The sequence below is a fragment of the Entelurus aequoreus genome, linkage group LG06 (assembly GCF_033978785.1).
Source record: "Entelurus aequoreus isolate RoL-2023_Sb linkage group LG06, RoL_Eaeq_v1.1, whole genome shotgun sequence".
NCBI classification, from domain to species: domain Eukaryota; kingdom Metazoa; phylum Chordata; class Actinopteri; order Syngnathiformes; family Syngnathidae; genus Entelurus; species Entelurus aequoreus.
Window position 1 is genome coordinate 21,046,199 of NC_084736.1, and position 8,398 is coordinate 21,054,596.

Genomic DNA, 8,398 nt, shown 5'->3' on the forward strand with positions numbered 1-8,398 from the left:
CATATTCAACTGAATATGGGTTGAAAATGATTTGCAAATCAGTGTATTCCATTTATATTTACATCTAACACAATTTCCCAACTCATATGGAAACGGCGTTTGTATGTATGTATGTACGTACTTACGTGCGTATGTGCGTGCATGCGTGCGTAATTTATTTGGGGGAGGGTCTCAGTCATAAAAATTAAAAAAATAGGTAATTTTTCAAATTGAACTCTTACAGTAAATCTCTTGATCTCAAATTCAGGTCTATCTGTCGATATAAATACAAAAATTATGTTTAATGCCCTTTTTAACCTTGTTTTTATGGCAAATACACAAAATATGCATAATTGTTCCTTCCAAAAATTTCAAAATATTTGATGTGAAATAATTGGAGCCTTTAATAGGTTAATAATTCATAACACGACTGATTTTAATTAATTACATTTTGAGCAATGACAGTTTTAGAAAACAAATCCCACTAAATGTTTGGGGGGGAGCCAAAAAGGCCCCACTCATAAAATAGCTAAAAATATTGTGTTATTGTGTTAGTTTATATGGAACATGCAATGGAAATGATACTTTACATATTTCCGGTTTGTCATTACAGCATGGCCAAAAAGGAGTAGGAGGAAGCAGAGCTTATTTAATTCTACCTCTTTTTGCATCACAGCAATTTCTCACAGGTTTGTTTGTACTCAATTATAGTAACACAACAGTGATTAGATAAATATATGAGTAAATAAATAGGTAAGTAAATAATTATTATAAATAAACAAAGTTATCATCAATAAATAATTAATTTATAGTTTAAGATCTTATTTTTAAAAAGGTTTACCCTAAGTTTTCATTTGTTTTTAAGTTGTTTGTTTTATGCCCATTTTGTCAAATACTACTTATGACAAAAACTTAAAATATGCAATATGTTCCCATAAAAATTATTCAAAAGTGGCATTTATGATGTGATGTAATCGGAGCCTTCAACAAGTCAATAATTTTAACATTGATTTTGATTATTATTTTTTGAGCAATGACAGTTGTAAAGGAAAAAACAGCCTGCATGGCAGCTTTGTGTTTGGTCAACATTGCTACTTTTTCCCCTTTAAATTACACCCGCTTGCTCTTTATTTTCACTTTTTAATGTTATTTTTATAATAGCGTTTTTCGACTGTGCCGCGGGCCTTTAAAAAAAATGGGGATGAAGATCTTAGGACATTTTGAACTCCTCATTCTGTCATGTTGAGTATGTCTCCCTCTGGTGGTCATGGCTGGGCACAACAACTTGCCTTTTTAAATGCACCGCTTTTGTGTTGTGCAGACTAACATACACTTGTCACTCACACACACTCACATATATGTCCCTCGCATGTTGCCATGTGCAATCTGACACGCCTTGGCACGCTCCTCCAAAGTCATTGATGACTTCTGACTCGATTGGAATGTCCGCCTGTCCGTCTGGGGGCCGCGGGAATGTAGAGACGCTCCCAACTTGACCTTTGGGTCAGGAAGACCTGTTTGAAATGTGACACTTGGTGCCTGGAGTATATTTGGCAGAAAAACATGATTCAAACGTAAACCAAACAACCTTTTCTTAATCCCACTGCGGGATTTTCAGTGTTGTATTTCCTGTTTTTGTGCCGGATTTTATTCATTTATTTGAATATGTACATATGTTTAGCAGCATCTGTGTTATGTAATATGAGTAAAGGTATTCACTTATTGAATTACCCAGCAGTAAGTTGTTGAATTTTATTTTATTTTTCAGGCACTTTAGGGCCAATGTCTCGAGCCTACTTAAAACATTTTAAAAAGTATGTCACATATTCTAATTAGTATTATTAACTTTTAAATAACATACCGTATTTAAGATAGTGCTCTTGAATCCATCAGTCCAAGTTGACATCAATGTAGCACACTGACAGGTAATGTCGCCATGGTAACGGTTAGCTTAGCTGCAGTGAAGGTTTTTTTTTTTTTTTATCTCTCTTTCTCTTTTTTCGCAGCAAAACACAAGAAAAACTTGATTATATCAGTTGCACTTGTTTTTAAGTCAAATTAGCAGATAAAATGTGTTATTGGTGACCTTCAAGACACAGAGTGTCTAAAGTTGGTAAATTTCATTCTTTGGCTTGTCGTAAAATAAAGTGAAGGTTTTTTTGGGGTTTTTTTAATCTCTTTTTCTCCTTTTTCGCAGCAAAACACAAGAAAAACATGACTATTATATCAGCTGCACTTGTTTTTAAGTCAAATTAGCAGATAAAATGTGTTATTAGTGACCTCCAAGACAGAGAGTGTCCAAAGTTGGGCAACTTCATTGTTTGGCTTGTCGTAAAATAAAGTGAAGGTTTTTGGGTTTTTTTTTAAATCTTTTTCCCTTTTTCCGCAGCAAAACACAAGAAAAACATGACTATTATATCAGCTGCACTTGTTTTTAAGTCAAATTAGCAGATAAAATGTGTTATTAGTGACCTCCATGACACAGAGTGTCCAAAGTTGTTTAATTTAATTCTTTAGCTTGTCGTAAAATGTATATATATATTTTTTTTTAATCTCTTTTTCTCTTTTTTTGCAACAAAACACAAGAAAAACATGACTATTATATCAGCTGCACTTGTTTTTAAGTCAAATTAGCAGATAAAATGTGTTATTAGTGACCTCCAAGACACAAGAGTGTCCAAAGTTGGGCAATTTCATTCTTTAGCTTGTCGTAAAATAAAGTGAAGGTTTTTTGTTTTTTTTTTAAATCTCTTTTTCTCTTTTTTCGCAGCAAAACACAAGAAAAACATGACTATAATATCAGCTGCACTTGTTTTTAAGTCAAATTAGCAGATAAAATGTGTTATTAGTGACCTCCAAGACACAAGAGGGTCCAAAGTTGGTCAATTTCATTCTTTAGCTTGTCGTAAAATAAAGTGAAGGTTTTTGGTTGTTTTTTTAATCTTTTTCTCTTTTTTCGCAGCAAAACACAAGAAAAACATGACTATTATATCAGCTGCACTTGTTTTTAAGTCAAATTAGCAGATAAAATGTGTTATTAGTGACCTCCATGACACAGAGTGTCCAAAGTTGTTTAATTTAATTCTTTAGCTTGTCGTAAAATGTATTTTTTGTTTTTTTTAAATCTCTTTTTCTCTTTTTTTGCAACAAAACACAAGAAAAACATGACTATTATATCAGCTGCACTTGTTTTTAAGTCAAATTAGCAGATAAAATGTGTTATTAGTGACCTCCAAGACACAAGAGTGTCCAAAGTTGGGCAATTTCATTCTTTAGCTTGTCGTAAAATAAAGTGAAGGTTTTTTGGGTTTTTTTTTTAATCTCTTTTTCTCTTTTTTCGCAGCAAAACACAAGAAAAACATGACTATAATATCAGCTGCACTTGTTTTTAAGTCAAATTAGCAGATAAAATGTGTTATTAGTGACCTCCAAGACACAAGAGTGTCCAAAGTTGGTCAATTTCATTCTTTAGCTTGTCGTAAAATAAAGTGAAGGTTTTTGGTTGTTTTTTTAACCTTTTGCTCTTTTTTCGCAGAAAAACACAAGAAAAACATGACTATTATATCAGCTGCACTTGTTTTTAAGTCAAATTAGCAGATAAAATGTGTTACTAGTGACCTCCAAGACATGGAGTGTCTAAAGTTGGTCAATTTCATTCTTTGGCTTGTCGTAAAATAAAGTGAAGGTTTTTTGGGTTTTTTTTAATCTCTTTTTTTTGCAGCAAAACACAAGAAAAACATACTATTAAGTCAGCTGAACTTGTTTTTAAGTCAAATTAGCAGATTAAACGTGTTATTAGTGACCTCCAAGACACAGTGTCCAAAGGTGGTCAATTTAATTCTTTAGCTTGTCGTAAAATAAAGTGTTTTGTTTTTTAAAAAATCTTTTTCTCTTTTTTTGCAACAAAACACAAGAAAAACATGACTATTATATCAGCTGCACTTGTGTTTAAGTCAAATTAGCAGATAAAATGTGTTGTTAGTGACCTCCAAGACACAGAGTGTCCAAAGTTGGTCAATTTCATTCTTTATAGCTTGTCGTAAAAATAAAATGATGAATGAGTTGTATTAAAACATGCTAATTTGCTTTGTCAGCTATAACATAATGAAGGGTGTTTACTTACCTCTCGCTGGAAAAAAGTTCGGACACGTTTGTCCTCGACGTTTCAAGGCTTAGCATTGTTAACTTGTGGACATAAGCGCCTCGCTGGAAATGTTACGCACATTAGGGATGTATACTTAATTCGGTATTTTTATTGTTACTAAAGTCAGTCGGTATTACCAGGTACCGAGTCACGTAAACTCAAACTGTACCATATTCCCATACCTTTGTTGCACGTGACATCATGTCCGGTTGCAGATTCCGTACGTGTCCGTTCAAGTACTCGGCGGGCAAACAAGCATATTTATAGCGAACTGTCTATAGGTAATATGAACGAAACAAGACACTCAAAAATATCAGTTTTCTCTGGCTCAATGCTAATTTTCCATACACTTCCTAATGGGTACCCTTAGCATTTTTTAGAGATGGGTACGAATGCCGCCAGTCCTACCGGGCACCGATTCATGTGAAATCCAATGGTGCTATGTTACATTACCTGGGTTGTGCGTGACGTTACACCCAGTTGCCGACTCACTTGGACAATTGCCGATCACTCCAGCAGCACTGAGAGCGGACACAGCGAAACTACCACTAATGTTGCAATTTTCAATGCCAACAAAAAAATTTACTCAAAAAACGCTCCAACAAAGTAAAGTTAGACCTTACTTTTCTGAAAATGCGCTAGCTTGATGCTAATATGCATTGGCTTTGCTATTGACATACTACTGATTAGAATTAGCAGTTTTACATGGTAATTTTAACACCTCCAAAGTTGTTAATGAAAACTACAACTAAGATGCACATTACAATCAAACAGCTGATGCGTAAAAAGTACAATACTTAGGTAGAAATACTTTATAGGGTGCAACAAAAGACTACTGAACTGACTAGCCAACACACCATAAACTATACACTACTGCCATCTAACGTCTTGGACCTGCAACTGTAATTGCAACTTATGCAAATGATACCCAGAAATGTGATAATAAAACAAGATATAACCGGACGGCAGTTATCATAATCAGCTAATTTTCAAATGTTACAATAAAATAATGAGATTTATTTATCAAAAACATTTTTTTAAAATAAACACAAAAGTACCAAAAATGTGTACTGTCGAGTACCGGTATTGGTTCCCAGGTACCGGGAAATGGTACTGTATCGGTTCAAATGTAAACGATACCCATCTGCTGCGATTTTACATGGCAATTTCAACACCTCTAAATTTGTTAATGAAAACTACAACTAAACAGCTGGTGCGTAATAAGTACAATACTTAACAGTATAATATAAACAATACACTACTACCATCTAACGTCTTGGAATTGCGACTGCGTGCAAAGTCTACTAATGTTTTTCAACCACTGTGCCGCGGCACACTAGTGTGCCGTAAGATGCAGTCTGGTGTGCCGTGGGAGATTATCTAATTTTACCTTGTTGACAGTATAGGCTCAGTTACATACAACCTTTCGAAAGCCCTAGTCGAGATAATAAAACCTCTCCTAGGCCAGACGAAGCAACACTGCAAAAACTCAAAGCAGCTGGCACAAGAATTAAGCACTGTAAAAGTAGAATCAGACGAGATACTCATATCTCACGACGTAGTCTCCCTATTCACAAAAACACCAGTGGACGTCACAATAAACATAGTACAGAACCGCCTGAAAGCAGATTCAACACTCCGGAAACGAACAAACCTAACAGTTGAAGACACAGTCCAGTTGTTATCATTCGTAGCCAAGTCTACATATTTCCTGTTCAGAGGGACCATATACAGACAGAAGGAGGGTTTTGCCATGGGGGACCCCCTCTCAGCCATCATGAGTGGTTTCTTCATGGAGGACCTGGAGGCCAAAGCCATAGCCACCGCTCCCGAAGGATGTAGACTGTCCCTCTGGAGGCGCTATGTGGACGACATCCTGGAGAAAATTAAGACCGGCCACACACAAAGACTCACAGACCACTTAAACACCATAGATGAGACGGGAAACATAAAGTTTACTCATGAAGAGGAAGAGCACAGATCCATCGCGTTCCTGGACATGAAAATCAAGCACACTGAGGATGGAAGCATCAAGATAACAATATACAGAAAACCCACACACACAGATCAATATTTACTATGGACATCAGAGCACCCCACAGCACACAAATTGTCAGTAGTCCGCACCCTATATGATCGCACCAAGGTGATCACAGACAACCATGACAGAGAAAAGGAGGAGGACCATATAAAACAGGCGCTCAAAGCCTGCAACTACCCAAACTGGGCCATAAACAAAGGCAAACGAGAGGTCCAAAGGAACAACAAGGAGGAAAAAAAGAAGAAAGGTTCTAGGCCTGAGAACCTGGGCATGGTCACCCTCCCATACGTCAGGGGTGTCACAGAACGCATACAGCGAGCGATGAGGAAACACCACATCAGCACACCAGTGAAGCCGCACATCAAGCTTCGCCAAATCCTAGTACACCCTAAGGATGAGATCCCCCCTGAGAAAAAGTGTGATGTGATATATGAGATCCCTTGCCTAACATGCAATAAAACATACATAGGAGAGACAGGTCGACAGTTCAGCACACGAAAAAAGGAACACCAGAAAGAATGTGAAAAGGAAACATCTGGAACGCTCACCCGTGCAACGAGAATGAAAGCAACGCAGGAAAATCTGAAATCAGCCATTTCAGACCACTGCAAGAGGGAAAACCATCTAATGAACTGGGAGGCAGCCAAGGTAATTAGAATGGAAAGCAACAAATTCCATCGGTGGATCAAAGAGGCGGTTGAAATCAGGAAGCGGGCCCCAAAGACTGTCAACAGGGACGAGGGAGCCTACCAACTATCCCACACCTGGGACACAGTCCTGCAGGGCCGCCCCCGGCCGTTTGGTGGACATCCGGACGACAGGGGGCGCCCCGCCCTACCCCCGACGCACACCAGGGGACACCGCCATCCCACCACCTCAGGTGGGATGGAACAATCCATATAACACGTCACAGATGACGTCACACTAACATCACGTGACACCTCTGAGGAAGGCTGCAGAAGCAAGATAGCCGAAACTTGTCAGGTACAAAACTTTACCTTACTAGCCTATATAAATCAACTATTTATATTTACCTATTTGTGTTTAAAATAGTTTTTGCAAACCAGTAATTATATTAATGATGTGTTGTTGTTGAGTATCGGTGCTGTCTAGAGCTCGGCAGAGTAACCATGTAATACTCTTCCATATCAGTAGGTGGCAGCCGGTAGCTAATTGCTTTGTAGATGTTGGAAACAGTGGGAGGCAGCGTGCAGGTAAAAAGGTGTCTAATGCTTAAACCAAAAATAAGCAAAAGGTAAGTGCCGCTAAGAAAAGGCATTGAAGCTTAGGGAAGGCTATGCAGAACAAAATTAAAACTGACCTGGCTACAAAGTAAACAAAAACAGAATGCTGGACGACAGCAAAGACTTACTGTGGAGCAAAGACGGCGTCCACAATGTACATCCGAACATGACATGACAATCAACAACGTCCCCACAAAGGATAAAAACTGAAATATTCTTATTGCTAAAACCAAGTAGATGCAGGAAATATCGCTCAAAGGAAGACATGAAACTGCTACAGGAAAATACCAAAAAAAGAGAAAAAGCCACCAAAATAGGACCGCAAGACAAGAACTAAAACACTACACACAGGAAAACATCAATAAACTCCAAATTAAGTCAGGGTGTTATGTGACAGGTGGTGACAGTACACCTACTTTGAGACAAGAGCTATATTGATGCATGCTTGGTTATGGTTTAAAGACATATATCGAACAATTGCGACAACGATTTTTTACAGTCAACTGAGTTTCGTTTTTTAATGATTTCTGCTGGTGGTGTGGCTCTGGATTTTTTCAATGCAAAAAATGTGCCTTGGCTCAAAAAAGTTGGAAAAACACTGGTCTACTATATCGTACAGTAGATACACAGGTACAGTACAATACAGTACAGAAGTGTACAAAAACTAGACAATTACTAGACAGCACAGCTTGTTTTCAAATATTAAATAAAAATGTTGAGATTTTTTTAAACAAGTCACATTTATTACATGGGTGTGTACAGTGTGGCCCGTGGGCCATTTGCGGCCTGCTGCTAATTTTTTAAGGACCCGTGGCACATTCCAAAAGTATTATTACAGAAAACACATAAAAAGTGGAATCAAAGAGCAAACAGGTGAAATGTAACGATAAAAAGTTGCAATGTTGAGTCTTATAACACAAAGCTGCCATGCAGTTTTTCTTTAAAACTGTCATTGCTCAAAAAATTATAATTAATTAAAATCAATTATTG